The 17,910-nt window shown below is 41.0% G+C and overlaps 1 protein-coding gene across 1 annotated transcript in view; it reads left to right on the top strand.

The window, feature by feature from the left end:
• Nucleotides 1–673: 673 nt before the first annotated feature.
• Nucleotides 674–17,910, top strand: part of clcn5b (chloride channel, voltage-sensitive 5b) — a 156,796-nt gene continuing 139,559 nt past the window's right edge. Inside the window, exon 1 of the mRNA XM_060832729.1 lies at nucleotides 674–865. The gene's annotated coding sequence lies outside the window, so the exon portion shown is untranslated. The remainder of the gene's footprint in view (nucleotides 866–17,910) is intronic.

Here is a 17,910-nt window from a genome sequence, read left to right as displayed (position 1 = left end):
TGCAAACTCCACACAGTCAGTCACCTGAGTCGGGAACTGAACCCGGGTCTCAGGTGCTGTGAGGCAGCAGTGCTAACCACTGTGCCACCGTGCCGCCCATGAAGGGCTTATGCCCGAAACGTCGAATTTCCTGTTCCTTGGATGCTGCCTGACCTGCTGTGCTTTAACCAGCAACACATTTTCAGCTGTGATCTCCAGCATCTGCAGACCTCATTTTTTTACACTACAAACCCAGATCCTGCCAGATACAGCTGAATAGCCTCCTGCTCCTCCTAGTTCTTGTCTTCTTACTGAGCGTTTACAAAAGGAGCATATCAGCTCTGTAAAAGTTCCAGTGAAAATATCCTGTTATGATGTTCAATTAACTGTTTAGAGATCACATCTTCCATTCACAGTGCTCACCTGCTGTGTCCAATAGCTTTGACAATGTTCTTTTTTTTAAAAAAAATGATTTTATAATCGTTAACATTTTTCTAACGGAAATACAAATAAAATACTGGACGTTGAACAAGAAATTTGAAGAACACGAATGTAAATGTCGATCATAGGTCCCCACAGTGTGTCTCTTGCCTTTGTGCCCATCTCCTCCCCATCAGGATGTACTGCTGCACTCGCCGGACTAGGCCCGGTTTCCATGGTGACTGCGGAGCCCGCTATCACTTCCGGCGGGGTGTCGGCGAAGAGGTCTCGGTGAAGGCTGTGATGTGTCGGGGCTTTAAGAGTGCGGGCTGCAGGCTGGCCCTGGACGGCCCTCTTGGCCAGTCCCTGCGATGTTGCTGCTGCTGCTGCTGCGGCCGGTCCGCTCTGATCACGGGATAGAGCCGGGGGAGGGGCGCGGGGACTGGCGCAGGCCTCCAGCTGTCAGGTCGGTGACTCACTTTGTCTCCAGTCACTTCCTCCTCGATCCTACTCCTGTAAATTTCACCTTTTTGTTTTCACGAGTCTATCTGCAGTGGGCCGCTCTGAGTTTGGTGCTGCACTTGATCAGTTTTATTTGTGGTGTCTGTAACAGGTTCCATTTTCGTTGTAAACGCGCGTTAGGATATTGAACTGTTAGAGTGTTCCTCTCTTCTACCGAATACCGTCTTGGACTGTCAGAATTACATTTTCATCCCTAACCAGATCTTGTATAAAGTATTCCTAAGAAAATAGATGCGAGTTTATCCTGCTGGTGAAGTGATTTGGCAAGGATTTGTCACATGATTATTTTTTCATTCCTGATGAAGGGCTTATGCCCGAAACGTCGAATTTCCTATTCCTTGGATACTGCCTGACCTGCTGTGCTTTAACCAGCAACACATTTTCAACTTTTTTTTTATGGACAACTTGTTCACCGGTTAAGATTGTGTTCCTGAAGGCAGTGCCTCTGTATGCTTGGTCCCTGATAACATTAATGTGGTGACTACAGGATCATTTTAGTTCCAGGTTATTTCTCAATAATTTCACAATGGATTTGCTGTACATTTATTAACTCGTTCTAGGTTTGACAGCTGCTCAGATGGGACCCTCCAGCCACAAGGGATCAATGTAGATTTCACCAGCTGCTTCATTTCCCATCCCCCCCCCATCTTGTCCCAGATCCAACCTTCCAACTCAGCACTGCCGTCTTGAACTGTCCCACCTGCCCATCTTCGTTCCCATCTATCCGCTCCTCTCTCCTCTCTGACCTATGACCTTCACCTCCACCTTCATCTATCTATAACATTCCCAGCTACTCCCTCCCCACCCCCACCCCCATTTATCTCTCCGCCTCCTTGAGCTACCTCTTCATTCCCGATGAAGAGCTTATGCTGGAAATATCGACTCTCATGCTCCTCAGATGCTGCCTGACTGGCTGTGCTTTGCCAGCACCACACTTTTCGAGCTACCTAGATAAATACTTCTGTCTGATTCTGTGTACTTTTCAGTCATACAGACTGAATAATGTTTTTGATTTTCTTGGGAGTGCAAAGTTGACCAAAAAGCTGGGCTCTTGGCATACTATACTTATGTTAAGAAATGAAACATCAGGTTATTGCTTTTGACCTAGATATCTCATTTCGGAAACACTATTCGGGTAAGTTATCAAAATGCATTAATGTTTTCACTGTAGTCATTTGGATCACAGAAAATTTTGATTGAACAATGACACATAATCTAATGAATACTTGCACACAGACTTTTTAACCCGTATCTCACAAAATGCAACTCGTTTCTTCCACATGGCCGCCTTGTGAAAGATTTGGGAATATAGCTTTCCAAGGTTTAGCCTTGGATGACTAATGTACCAGTAAATAAGCATTAATATGTGAAAGTAACTTTCACTTCAAACTTAGATCTTTCGGTTCCTGATTTAAAAATTACAAAATTGACAATATCAGAAACTATCAGAACATGTTCTAGACATTTTCTAAATGGCATGTTCAGGTCGTACACATCTTGAGTAGGTGGGACTTTAACCTGGGACTCCTGACTTAGAGGTAGGGATATTACCATTGCACCATAACAGCCCCTTAAGAACAGACTCTGGTTCAAAGCAGTGAATTGGTTGCAAACAGTCTGCAATGTTTATTTTAAATTGGCTTTGTATTTTGATCATAATGAAAAGATTAGTCAATGTTTTTTGATGTTTCTCTGCATTAAGATCAATAATCAGTAAAATTATGTAGGGGAGAAAACAAGTTTTATTAATGTGTGGTAAGAGATCTAAAAACTGCTTTAGCTAATGTTTGAGTTTGAGTCACTGGCTGTGAAGTTTAAAAGAAAAGCTTGTGTGGCCTGTTAAAGAACATTCCTGAAGTGCCTGGCAAATTATGCACACACCCATATTGCTCAGGTACTTGGTAATTATTCTGTTGTTCTTTAGATAAAAAAATTGCATGAATTTATAGCAACTCAGCTAGTCTCACTCTTTTGCCCTTTCACCAGAATGTGAGATGTTTTCTCCCCCAGGTGCTTATCCAGATCCACTTTAAAAGCAATAATAGAATTGGTCTCCAACATGTTCTCAGGAAGTATCTTCTGAATCCTAATCTCACACTATATAAGAAAGTTCTCCCCTGGTGCCATGACTCTTTTGTCACTCATTTTAAATTGGTGTCCTCTGGTTCTTGACCTTTCAACCAATTGAAACAATTTCTCTCTCCACTGTCTACATGCTAATTTGTTTTGAACACTGTACTTAAATCTCCTGTCAACTTTCTCAGCAGTAAGGGGAATATCTTCAGTTTCTCCAGTCAGTCCACTTAACTAAAATCCTAGGGACCATGTTCAGAAATCTTTACTGGCCTCATTTCAAAGCCTTTCATTCCTTCCTGAAATAGTATGTCCAGAATTAAACACAATATTCCAGTTAAGTCTGAGCCAGTTTTCATAAATATATTTTATAAACTATCTACACGTTTTGTAGTTCATGCCTCGATTTGTAAAGCTCAGGATCAAGGACACCTTTTTAGCAATCTTGTCAAACTTCCATGCAACTTTCAATGATTGTTATATTTTCAGAAATAAAAGGACAAGCGTAGAAAATAGTTAATTTGTGATACTGGTTTTATAAAATATATCAAAATGGGATTTGTCAAATAACTCATTGGTTCTGTATTTATATCGTCACTGTTGAGGGACTTCAGAGCATTGTGACTTAAGAAATAAGATCAGGAGTCAACCATATGACCCTGATACTGTACCATTCACTGCAATCATGGTTAATCTGCCTCAACTACACTTTTCTCGCACTCTACATGTCCCTTGATTTTCTTGGAGATTAAATATCTATTTTATTTTAGCCTTAAATACAACTCAAAATGGAGCATGTGAAATCTTCTGGGAGTGGGAATTCAAAACACGCAATGTTTAAAAAAGTTCTCATCTCAGTCCTAAATGTTCGACCCCTTATCCGAAGGCTGTGCCCCTCTAATTTCAAGACTTCTCTGTGCCTACCATGTCAAATTCCCTCGGATGTTTCAGTGAGCTCATCCCTGGTTCTTCTAAATTCCAGAAATTGTAGGCTCATTTTTCATACAGCCTCTTGTCATCGCACAACTCTCTTCTTCCAGGAAACAATCTGATGAATATTCACTGTATTGCTTTCTGTCCTTTCTTAAATGTTGAGATTGGAACTGCACATTGTAGTTCAGGTGTGATCTCACCCAAGTCATTTATAAATTGAGCAAGATTTCTTTATTAGAAGGGGCTGCAGTACGAGAATAATGGCCAACATACCTTTTGCCGTCATTGCTTGTTGTACCTCCATGCTAAATTTTAACCCTCCTTGTGTAAGCACACCCACGTCTCTCTGAATCTCAACATTTGATGAGCTTCTCACGTCTTGTAAAAATATTCTGTTTTTTTACCGAACTGAATAGCTTCCAATTTCCCCACTTTATACTCCACCTGCCAAGTTCTTGCCCAACGACTTAGCTTGTCTCTATCTTTTTGCAACCTCCTTGTGTCCTACAGGACGGAAACAGACCTTTCAGTCCAACTTTTCTGTGCCAACTAGATGTTCCAATCTGACCTAGTCCCATTTTCCAGCATTTGGCCCATATCCTTTTAAACCCTTCCTATTCATATGCCCATATACATATCCTGCTCTCATTTTTATATTCCTATTTAACCTTGTATCATCGCCAAACTTGGAATTGTTACTCTTGGCCTCCTTTCATAAATCATTAATATAAATGAAAATATGAGGCCCTGGCACTCATCCTTGAGATCCACCACCAATTGCGGTTGTTAACTTCAAAATGTCCCATTTACCCCAATGTTTTGCTTTATGCTATTAAATATTCCTACATCCATGCTAATATATTACCCCCAGGACTATAAATAGCTCATTACCCTTTGTGTGCCATCTTATTAGGTGGAAATTCAAGTAAGTTTAAAACAACTGGCTCCCCTGTATCAACCCTCTAATAACACCTATAAAAAGCTAAAAATGTTGAACCTTATTTCTTTTTCATAAAATCGTACTTACGCTGTCTGATCTTGCTAAAAGTTTATAACTGCATTGTTAAGACTTTATAACATAATCTAGAATTTTCCCAATAGCTGATGTCAGGTGAATTAGTTTGTAAGGTCCTGTTTTCTCTCTCCTTTCTTTCTTGAACACCAGACTTAGGAACACCAATTTATAATCTGCTGGGACCATTCATGAATCTAGGGAATTTTGAAAATCGTAAACAATGTGTTCACTTTGCCAGCAACTACCTTTTTTTAGAATCTTGGAATGTAGGCTAGCAGGTTCTGTGCGTTTGTCAGGTTTCAAACAATTATGTTTTTTGTAATACTTTTTGCTGATAGTTTGAAGGAACTTAGATAACTATTAGTCCCTTGGGTGCTGTGTATCCCTACTGTGTAATTTGCATCTTCTAATGTGAAGATAGACATACAATATTTGTTCAACATCTCTGCCATTTCCTCATTCCTGATGATGATTTGCCCTGTCTCTGCCTTTTAAGGAACTAATGTTTCTTTCTGACTGCCTTCTCCAATGCAAGCCTGCTTTGTTTCTGCCCTTCCCTACAAATGAATTTAGTCTCAAAATAAAAGAAAACATTCCCAAGTGGTTCTTATAGTGTTGTGCATGTATGCTTTTCTGGATCTTGTATTTACTTAGAAATTGTTACTTAAAAACAATATTTGCGGCCAGTTGTGCATTGCTACTGGAATTTTAATGAAGTGTAATAGTCAGGGTCATTGAGGCGACAGCACAGAGAAAGGTCCTTTGGCCCATCATGCCAGCACTGGTCAAAAATAAGAACCTATCTAGCCTAATCCCAAATAGTAGCAGTGTGAAAAATACTAGGCACCGTCTTAGTAAAATTTTGTCAAAGCAATGTCCAGGTGAATGTTTGTCTTATGCCAATTCAAATTATGTAATTATGCAATTACATATTCAAAAGTTCTGCATGAGAGAGGAATGTTCAGGTGTAAAACATGAATATGAAGTGCTGGTGGGTATAGCTGTCTTGATGAAAGTAGTGATTGGAGGAATTTGAATAAATAACTAAGAATATCTCGACTACATAGGAAACACATATTGTAAGTGAAAGGTTTAAGTGCTGGGGCTCAGTGGAAGTGGTGGCAAATTTAAATCCTGCAAAAATATTTGGGATACAAAGTTGGCTGAATGACAGGAAGCAGAAATGGTGAACAGCTTAGAATAGTTAGAATTGGAGAAATGTTTATCCTGGGCTGTTGCTTGTCGTATACTCGTGCTTTACTTTTGCGTGTGCAGGACATAATTTGAAGATGATGCAAAACCTGAAAATATTATAAGCAATGAGGAAGATAATGACTTCTCGAACACATAGCTGGTGGAATGATTGGACAGATAGTTATTTTTAAGAAGATAGAGTCAGAGAGACGTACAGCACGGAAACCGACCTCTCAGTCAAACTTGTCTATGCTGACCAGATATCCTAAACAAACCCAGTCCCATTTGCCAGCATTTTGCCCTTCCTATATACCCATTTGGATGCCTTTTAAATGTTGTAATTGTACCAACCTCCACCACTTCCTCTGGCAGCTCATTTCATACATGCATCACCCTTTGTGTGGAAAAAGATGCCTGTTAGGCCCCTTTTAAATATTTTCCCTCTCACCTCAAACCTATGCCCTCTAGTTTTGAATCTCCCCACCCTGGGGATTCAGGGTGTTTACCCTATCCATGCCCCTCATGATTTTATAAATCTCTTACCCTTCATCCTCTGTTCCAGAGAAAATAGTCCCAGTCTATTCAGCCTCTCCCTGTAGCTGAAACCCTCCAACCTTGGCAACAGCCTTGTAAATCTTTTCTGAACTCTTTCAAGTTTCACAACATCCTTCCGACAGGATGGAGACCAGAATTTCACACAATATTCCAAAAGTATCGTAACCAGTGTTCTATACAGCAGCAACATGACCTCCCAACTCATATACTCAATGCTCTGACCAATAAAGGTAAGCACACCAAATATCATCTTCACTATCCTATCTACCTGTGACTCCACTTTCCAGGAATTAAGAGCCTGCACTCCAAGGTCTCTTTGTTCAGCAACACTCCCTAGGATCTTACCATTAAGTAGTGGATAAAATGTAATGGATGAAATTTAATCAAAGAAGAGTGAAGTGGTATGTGTAAAGGATGAGGTGATATACAATAAAGCATACAATTCTAAAGGTTTGCAGAAGAAGCAGGATATGATATACGTGCCAAACAAATTTGAAGATGTCAGGGTAGGTTCTTATACAGCTTTACAAGCTCTTTTATTAAAACAAAGATAGTGTACAAACAAGGAAGATCTGGTAAACCTTTATGAAATCACTGGATTGGCATCAGCTGGAGTATTGTATTCTGAATACTGACTGAGATGGAATTCAAGAGTATGCTGGAGAGATTTACAAAATGGTTCCAAAGAAGAAGAATTTCATTTATGCAGATAGTCTGGCTGTACTGATGAATATATTATGCTGATGAACTCCAGGCATGTATGGGAACATGGGACTGGGACTTAGAGTTATAGAGACACAGAGATGTACAGCATGGAAACAGGCCCTTCGGTCCAACTTATCAATGCCGACCAGATATCCCAACCTAATCTAGTCCCATTTGCCAGCACTTAGCCCATATCCCTCTACACCCTTCCTATTCATATACTCACCGAGATGCCTTTTAAATGCAGTAATTGTACTAGCCTCCACCACTACTGCTGGCAGCTCATTCCATAAACACACCACCCTTTGTGTGAAAAGGTTTCCCCTTACATTCCTTTTTATATCTTTTCCCCCTCGCCTTAAACCTATGCCGTCTAGTTCAGGACACCTCCACTTCAGGGAAAAGACTTTGGCTATTTATCCTATCCATGCCCTCATAATTTTGTAAACCTCTATAAGGTCACCTCTTAGCCTCCAACGCTCCAGGGAGAACAGTCCAAGCTTATTCAGCCTTTCTCTATAGCACAAGCCCCAGCAACATCCATGTAAATCTTTTTCTGAACCCTTTCAAGTTTCACACCATCCTTCCCATACGAAAGAGACAAGAACTCCATGCAATATCCCAAAAGTGGCCTAACCAATGTCCTGTACAGCCGCAACATGACCTCCCAATTCCTATACTCAATACTCTGACCAATAAAGGAAAGCATACCAAATGCTGCCTTCGCTATCCTATCTACCTGCGACTCCTCTTTCAAGGGGATATGAGCCTGCACTCCACGGTCTCTTTGTTAAGCAACATTCCCTAGGACCTTACCAGTAAGTGTATAAATCCTACTAAGATTTGCTTTCTCAAAATGCGGTACTTCGCATTGATCTAAATTAAACTTCATCTACCACTCTTCAGCCCATTGGTCCATCTGATCAAGATCCTGTTGTACTCTGAGGTAACATTCTTCGCTGTCCACTACACTTACAATTTTGGTGTAATCTGCAAACTTCCTATGTTCATATCCAAATCATTTATGTAAATGATGAAAAGTAGTGGACTCAGCACCGATCCTTATGGCACTCCACTAGTCACAGGCCTCCACCACCACCCTCTGTCTGCTACCTTCGAGCCAGTTCTGTATCTAAATGGCCAGTTCTTCCTGTATTCCATGAGATTTAACCTTGCTAACCACTCTCCCATGGGAAACCTTGTTGAACGCCTTACTGAATCCACATAGGTCACGTCCAATGCTCTGCTCTCATCACTCCTCTTTGTTACTTTTTCAAAACTCTCAATCAAGTTCGGGAGACATGATTTCCCACTCTCAAAGCCATATTGATTATCCGTAAACAGTTCTTGCCTTTCCAAATACATGTAAATCCTGCCCCTCAGGATTCTCTCCAACAACATGCACACCACCAACGTCAGGCTCACCGTCTAGAATCCCCTGGCTTGGCCTTGCCACCTTTTTTTTAAATAATGGTACCACATTAGCCAACTTTGCCTTCTGGTACCTCTGGTACATTCTTATACAAATATCTCAGCAAGGGGCCCAGAAATCACTTCCCTATCTTCCCACAGAGTCCTGGGAATTTATCCATCTTTATGCGTTTCAAGACATCCAGCACTTGCTCCTCTGTGATATGGACATTTTTAAAGATGTCACCATCTATTTCCCCACATTCTATATCTTCTATGTCCTTCTCCACAGTAAACACTGCTGCAAAATATTTGTTTAGTATCCCCCATCTCCTGTAGCTTCACACAAAGGCTGCCTTTCTAATGTTTGAGGGACCCTGTTCGCTCCCTTGTTATCTTTTTTGTCATTTACTGTATTTGTAAAAACCCTTTTGGATTCTCCTTTAGCCTACTTGCCAAAGCTATCTCATGCCCCCTTTTTTGCCCTCCTGATTTCTCTCTGAAGGATACTCCTACTGCTTTTATACCCTTCTAAGGATTCACTCGGTCTCTTCCCATCTATACCTTACATATGCTTCCTTCTTTTTCTTAACCAAACCCTCCATTTCTCCAGGCATCCAGCATTCCCTACACCTACCAGACTTTCCTTTCACCCTAAGAGAATATACTGTCTCTGGACTCTCATTATTTCATTTCTGAAGGTTTCCCATTTTCCAGCAGTCCCTTTACCTGTGAACATTAGCTCCCAATCAGCTTTTGAAAGTTCTTGCCTAATACCCCCCAACGACCCACCCTCCCATCCTGGCACCTTCCCCTGCCACTGCAGGAATTGTAAAACCTGCACCCACACCACCTCCCTCACCTCCATGCATGGCCCTACAGGAGCCTTCCACATCCATCAAAGTTTTACCTGCATATCCACCAATATCATGTATTGTATCCATTGCTCCCGATGCAGTCCCCTCTACATTGGGGAGACTGGACGCCTCTTAGCAGAGCGCTTTAGGGAACATCTCTGGGACACCCGCACCAATCAACCACACCGCCCTGTGGCCCAACCTTTCAACTCCCCCTCCTACTCAGTCGAGGACATGGAAGTCCTGGGCCTCCTTCACCGCCACTCCCTCACCACCCAACACCTGGAGGAAGAACGCCTCATCTTCCGCCTCGGAACACTTCAATCCTAGGGCATCAATGTGGACTTCACCAGTTTCCTCATGTCCCCTTCCCCCACCTCACCCCAGCTCCAAACTTCCGGCTCAGCACTGTCCCTATGACTTGGCCTACATGCCTTTCTTCCTTTCCACCTATCCACTCCACCCTCTCCTCCCTGACCTATCACCTTCATCCCCTCCCCCACTCACCTATTGTACTCTATGCTACTTTCTCCCCACCCCCACCCTCCTCTCATTTATCTCTCCACCCTTCAGGCACTCTGCCTGTATTCCCTATCATAACCATCCTACTATTTTTACAGATAATTGAAATCTCCTTACAAATTTGTTTCTCAATTTCCCGCTGATTATTAAGGCAGTTGTAATACAATTCCAATAAGGTGATCATCCGTTTGTTATTTCTCAGTTCCACCCAAATAACTTCCCTGGATGTATTTCCGGGAATATCCTCCCTCAGCACAGCTGTAATGCTATCCCTTATCAAAAATGCCACTCCTCCTTCTGTCTTGCCCCCATTTCTATCCTTCCTGCAGCATTTGTATCCTGGAACATTAAGCTGCCAGTCCTGTCCATCCATGAGCCATATTACCATGAGTAATTACTATGATATCCCAGTCCCATGTTCCTAACCATACCCTAAGTTCATCTGCCTTTCCTGTAAGGCCTCTTGCATTGAAATAAATGCAGTTTCATTTATTAGTCCTACCTTGTTCTCGACTTTGTTCATGCCAGCCCTGACTGACTCGCTTCTTTTCTCAACTGTACCAGTCTCAGATTGATCTCTTTCCTCAATATTTCCCTCAGGCCAACCACCCCACCTTACTAGTTTAAATCCTTCCGAGCAGCTCTAGCAAATCTCACTGCCATTATATTAGTCCCCTTCCAATTCAGGTATAATCTGTCCTTCTTGTACAGATCACTTCCACCCCAGAAGAGATTCCAAGTGATCCAAAAATGTGAATCCTTCTCCCATACACCAGCTCCTCAGCCACCCATTCATCTGCTGTATCCTCCTATTCCTACCCTCAATAGCTCATAGCACTGGGAGTAATCCAGATATTACTACCCTAGAGAACCTCCTTTTAAAATTCCTGCCTAACTTTCCATATTCACTGTTCAGAACCTTGACCTTTTCCCTTCCTATGTTGTTGGTACCAATATGTACAATGACTTCCTGCTGGTCCATTTCCCCTTTGAGAACATTTGTACTCTCTTGAGATATCCTTGATCCTGGCACCAGGAAGGCTACACACCATTCTGATTTTTCACCGCTGACCGCAGAAACGTCGATCTGTGCCTCTGACTAGAGGCTAATGTAATCAATCGCTTGGAACCCAATGTTTCTCACATTACATTGGAGCTTGTTTTGATACCAGAAACAAGGCTGTTGTTCGTGCTACATTCCCCTGAAAGTCCATCACCTCCCCTACATTTTCCAAAACAGCTGAAATGGGAGTAGCTACAGAAGAATACTACCTGCCTACCATTCTTGGCTTTAATCCATCTAACTGACTGTATTAGCAGCTTTTCTCCCTTCCTATAACCGCCATCCATCACACCCCCTTGCTTGTGTAAATTCCTCATTGCCTCTAACTGTTGCTCCAATCGACCCATTCGATATGACAGGATTTGCAACCAATGACGTTTATTGCAGATATAATCCTCAGTAACCCATAAACTCTCTCGAAACTCCCACATCCACCAGGAAGAGCATATCATTCTACCAAAGGCCATTTTACTCCTTCCAATCTACAGACCAAGAAAATAACACCATCTGATTTCTCTATATAACTCTGCTCCAAGCTAAATTAATACTTATGGTTTATATTTTTAAAATTTAATCGAGACATCCCAATAAAAACATTTAATCAGGAAAGAACCCTCTCTGCTCATTATTGTATATTTACAGCAAGGCCATACTTAAAATTATTCACTTATCTGTTTCTGTGCTGCAACCTCTCTCAAACGGGTTCCTCCAAGATCAGTTGTGAATTTTGCTATTTAAGTTTTTCTAGATGCAGTCCGATGTGCAGCGATACATGAATTCAAACAGCAAAGGCAGTAACTGCGCAGATTCACTGCTGTGTCAGGTAGCAGTGCAGGCTTCTCCCTCTCCCTCTCCTATTACAAAAATGTGGCTGAAGGAAGGACATGACTGGCATTTCAGTGTTCTAGGTTTTTGATTATTATAAGAAGGATAGAAAGAGAAGTAAGAAATGAAGGTGTGTGGCATTTTTGATTAAGGAAAACATTAATAGTGTAATTAGGGAAGTTATTTCTGAGGAATCATTTAGTGAAAATAAATAGGTTGAAATTAGAAATAAGAAAGGGATGATCACCTTGATTGGAGTGTAATATAGCTTCCCCGCTCCCTTCCCCCCCCCCCCCCCCCCCCCAGTTATCTTGATAAGCAAATGTGTAAAGAGATCTCAGATATGCGTAAGAATAATGAGGTTGTAATAGTAGGTGATTTTAATTTTCCAAATATTGATTGGGACTGCCATTGTGTTAAAAGTTAAACAAATTCTTCACCATAAGTGTGTTCAATAAAATTTTGTTTGTGTTGAGTCTCAGAAAATGAGAGATATTAAAGAAATATTTTGCATCAGTTTTTACTGTTGAGAAAGAAGCGGAAGTTAGAGATCTCAGGGAAATAAATATTGTTGTTTTGGAAACAATTCACATGACAGAAGAGGAAGTGCTAAATGTCTTAAAAGAACATAAATGTAAATAAATCTCTGGCACCTGATCTAGTGTATATCAGGATGTTGTGGGAAGTTAGGGAGGAAATTGCAGAGCCCCTCACAGAAATATTTGTATCATCTGCAAACACAGGTGAAGTACCAGAGGATTGGAGGGGAGTAAATGTGCCATTGTTTGAGAAGCAGTGAGGAAAAGCCTGGAAACTATAGATCTGTGAGCCTGACATCGGTGGGTAGGTTGTTGGAGGTAATTCTGAAAAATAGGCTTTGCATCCATTTAGAGAGGCAAAGATTCATTAGGGATAGTCAACCTGGTTTTGTGCAAGGAAAATGGTGTTTCACAAACTTGATTGAGTTTTTTTAGAAGCATTTAAAAAGATCGATGAGGGCAGAGTTGTGTACTTGGACTTTAGTAAAGCCTTTGACGAGGTTCTGCATGCTAGACTAATTAGTAAAGTTAGATGACATAGGATTCGGAGTGAACTTGCTGATTGAATAGAAAATTGGCTTTATGGTAGGAAAGAGAGAGTGAAGGTGGAGCATTCCTTTTTGAACTAGAGGCCTGTGACCAGTGGTGTTCCGCAGGAATTGGTACTTGGTCCACCTTTATTTGTCGTTTTATATAAATGATTTGAATGAGAATATAGGAAGCATAGTTAATATGTCTGCAGGTGACGTGAAAATTGGTGGTGTAGTGGATAGTGAAGATGATTATCTAAGATTATGAAGAGATCTTGATCAATTGGGTCAATGGACTGAGGAGCGGCAGATGGAGTTTAATTTAGATATATGTGAGGTATTGCATTTTGGAAATACAAACGAAAACAGGACTTATACAATTAATAGTAAGCTCTTGAGTAACCGCTCCCCCCCCGCCCGCCCGAAGAGAAGCTTAGGGGTTCAGGTTCATAATTCTTTCAAGTTTGCATCACAGATAGATGGAGTGATTAAGAAGGCTTTTAGCACGCTTGCTGTCTTTGCTCAGACCTTTGAGTAGTGGAGTTTGGATCTCATGTTGAGGTTGTACTAAACATTGGTGAGGACTCTTCAGGAGATCTGTGAGCAGTTCGGGTCAGCCTGTTATAGAAAGGGTATTATTAAATTGGAGAGATTTCAGAACAGCTTTACCAGGATGGAGGGTTTGAGATATAAAAATAAATTGGATAGGCCGGCATTTCTTTCACTGGAGCATAGGTGGTTGGCGTGTGACTTTATAGAGGTTTAAAGTCTGGTTGAAGATTTGTAGCTCGGGTATCCGTTGTTGTGGTTCTGTTCGCCGAGCTGGAAGTTTTTGCTGCAAACGTTTTGTTCCCTGGCTAGGCTTATGAAAGTAACCACCCCAACACACACAAACGAAGCTGCATCAGGACACTATTCAAAAGGGCCACAACACACTGCAGTACACCAGAACTGCGAAAAGAGGAAGAGGAACATCTATACAAGGTATTTGCCAAAAACGGATACCCACGCAACTTTATCACCGATGCCTAAGAGATGGAACGAGGACATGCCACAACCGAAAGGACTAGCCACTCTACCATACGTCAGGAGCGTCTCAGAACTGACAGCCAGACTACTGCGACCCTTAGGACTCATAACAGCACACAAGCCAACATCCACGCTCAGACAACAACTCACTAGAACAAAGGACCCAATACCCAGCATGAGCCAAACTAACGTAGTTTACAAAATACCATGCAAGGACTGCACAAAACACTATATAGGACAAACAGGAAGACAGCTAACAATCCGCATCCATGAACATCAGCTAGCCACAAAACGACACGACCAGCTATCCCTAGTAGCCATACACTCCGACAACCAGCAACATGAATTTGACTGGGAAAACACCACTATCATAGGACAAGCCAGACAGAGAACAGCCAGAGAATTCCTAGAAGCATGGCATTCATCCCCAAACTCCATCAACAGACACATTGACCTGGACACCATATACAAACCACTACAGCTGAAACTGACACCCGGAAACGGCAAGAACGTCCATCAACAGACACATCGACCTGGACCCCACATACAAATCACTGCAGCTGAAACTGACACCCGGAAGCGGCAAGAACAAACCAATATAAATACCGGAAGAAACATCAAAGCAGCGCTTCACATGAGGCTCCAACAGCACTGATGTTCCCTAGCCAGGGAACGAAACGTTTGCAGCAAAAACTTCCAGCTCGGTTTATAGAGGTTTATAAAATAATGAGTTGCAGAGGTAAGGTGAGAGGAAAAACACAGAGGATAGTTCGTGTATGGAATGAACTGCCAGAAAAAGTAGTGGATGCAGGTACAGTTATAAAATTTAAAGGGCATTTGGATAAAGTCATGATTAGGAAAGGTTTGGAAGGCTATGGGATAAACACAGGCAGGTGGGAATAGTTTAGTTTGGGCACGTGATCGGAGTAGACTGGCTGTACCCAAAGGTCTGTTTCTACACTGGAACTGTTCTTGGAGAAAAAAAGAAAGTTGAGACAATAGTTGATAGAGGTATTAAAAATATGAGGGGTATAGGAAGTGTAGACAGAGAGAAGCTGTTCGTTTTGGTAAAAGTGTTGAAAATGTGATGGAAAAGGTGAATTATAAAAGAATCAATGGTGTCATGAGGAAAGAAAAACTTCTTACACAAAGGGTGGTTGCAATCTGCAATGTACTGCTTGTTACTATGGTAGAAGGGAATTTAAATCATGGTTTTCAGGAATAAATTTAATAATTAACTAAAGGTAAACAGTTGCAAAGTTACGTTGGTAAAATGAGACTGAGTTGCTTATGGACCATCAATACCAGTATGTCTAAGATAGGCCAAATAGCCACCTCCTGTGCTGTGACCATTTTGATTTGCCTCTAATAATAATTGGTATACTGATGCTTCCAGTATCCATAATATGCAGACAATAATTTTAGTTAGTATGTATAAAAAGACTGGGTGGACAATCTCTTTTTTGTGATCTTGGAACTTTTTCTCTATGCTTTTCTCTCTATACTTTTTAAAAGCAAGCTTTTATTTGTTGCCTAATCCATATAGAATTTCAATAGAACCAGTTTACCCTCAACCCAATACTGTAGTGAAAAGTAATCTTTTGAGGTCAGTTTAATAGAAGTGGAAGTTTCCTGCTAAAGTTCATTTCAATTTGCATCAATGAAATAGACTTTGACTGTAATTTGTTATATATGAGTCAGAAAGGATTACTAGTGAGGAGTACCATAGAATGATGATGTCTTATGGATCTGTGGGCAGAACAACTTAGCATCTTGAAGAAGAGAGGCCAAAATCTGGTCTTCCTCAGTAATAATGACTGCAACCTGCATCTAATGGCTAACCTGCAAAATTATGTCTTGTTCGCTATGAGATTAAATTGTTATTAGGAGTTTGCACGTTCTCCCCGTGTCTGTGTGGGTTTCCACCGGGTGCTCCAGTTTTCTCCCACAGTCCAAAGATGTGCGGGCCAGGTGAATTGGCCATGCTAAATTGCCCATAGTGTTAGGTAAGGGGTATATGTAGGGGTATGGGTGGATTGCGGGTCGGTGTGGACTTGTTGGGCCGAAGGGCCTGTTTCCACACTGTAAGTAATCTAATCTAATCTAAGGTCTGAGGTTTCTCGTGTTCGTGTAGACTTGATGGGTGAAGGGCCTCTCTTGCACTGTATAATTTTTGACTCTGTTCAATCCTATTCCACTCCGAGGAACTATATCAGGGCATTTGTGACTATTCTTGAACTGGTGATATGAGGTGCAAGAAACCTTTGGATCTTTTGAGGACTAGTCTTTCTAGGTGTTGTAAAATCCTTTTTTGTGTATTCAAAACAAGGTACCCTCAGACAAAAATGTTGCTGGTGGAATGTTTGTCCGGTGTGTGCATATTCTTCAATCTTCTTGGGGTCCTGAACAATGATGCAAACGTTATACGGATTTCACTGAATAGTGTGTTGTACGTTTTGACTTCTACAGAACTGTGGAAAAACATGTCTTGAATGCCACCACAATACAGAGGAACTTCGATTATCCGAACGAAATGCTCCCTGTCTGTGTCCTTCGGATAATAGAAGTTCCTCTGTATATGGTACATATACAGTGAGCTCTCTTTCCAAATTTGTCTTGTAATAGAGAATGAACGTTAACAAAACTTGGTGCTTTCCACAGAGGAATTCTTTTTAAAAGACGGGTAGCTGGATGGATCGATGGGATTTTCCATTCATTTAAATAGTATTAGTGCATCCAGCCCACATACAAAGAAGTTTTACTTTAAAATGTTTTTTAAATACATCTTTTTTTTAACGCAAATACAACCACATATAGATCTCTGAATGTTGCAGTTTACGTATGATTACAGTGATAGGGAAGCCTATTTGATTTCCTCAAGATATGAGACAAACAGTAGATTTTCCGGTTGTAGCGATAACAACTTATTCAGCAGGTTTAATTTTGTGCCAGTCATTAATGCTATAGACCAGTTAGTTCAATTGGCTGGACGGCTGTTTTGCAATGTAAATGGATGGCAACATCATGGATTCAGTTCCCACACTGGTTACTGTGAAGGACTCTACTTTTCAACTTCTCTCCTCGCCTGATGTGTGTGACCCTCAAGTTAAATCAACATCAGTTGCCCTTTTCTCTATAATGAGAGAGCAATCCTATGGTTCGGGTTGGACTTTATCTTTTCTAAAATAAAGGTACTTATAGCAGTTTAAACCAAAAATTTTAATAAATGTATAGTTGAGTAATGCCCCCATTATTGATACATTGACTGCATATTATTTATTGCTAAATATCCTTTTTTGTTTCATTTGTTAAAAAATTCAACTGATGCTAAGAAAACATTTAAAAATATCAACAGCACTCATGAACATTCTTCATTTAAGAGTTTGGCGGGGAATTCAATTATGTAAGGTAAAAAAGAATAATTGACTGACTGCTATTCTCATCTTGTCTTGTCTTGTAGGAATTGTAACAGGGAACATGGATGAGGGCAATGATTTGTCATCGGGCCTTAGTGCAAAGGTCATGGCATATTTGCAGGGGAGAGGAACTTAAATTGAAAATATGACGGTCATTTAGTATGGTGTATATCATTCATGTCTTTGTGATTAGACTATTTTTTGGAATGATCTCAGGATTTTAAATGACAGCAAGGGGGAGGTGGTTTTGAGGACAGAGGTTTATGTTTGGATTTATGGAGTCATAGAGTTCTAAAGCACAGTGACAGGCCCTTTTGGCCCAC

This window comes from Hemiscyllium ocellatum, chromosome 11 (assembly GCF_020745735.1).
Source record: "Hemiscyllium ocellatum isolate sHemOce1 chromosome 11, sHemOce1.pat.X.cur, whole genome shotgun sequence".
Classification (NCBI taxonomy): domain Eukaryota; kingdom Metazoa; phylum Chordata; class Chondrichthyes; order Orectolobiformes; family Hemiscylliidae; genus Hemiscyllium; species Hemiscyllium ocellatum.
Note: the sequence above shows the minus strand (reverse complement) of the source record. Positions and strands in the feature narration are given on the sequence as shown.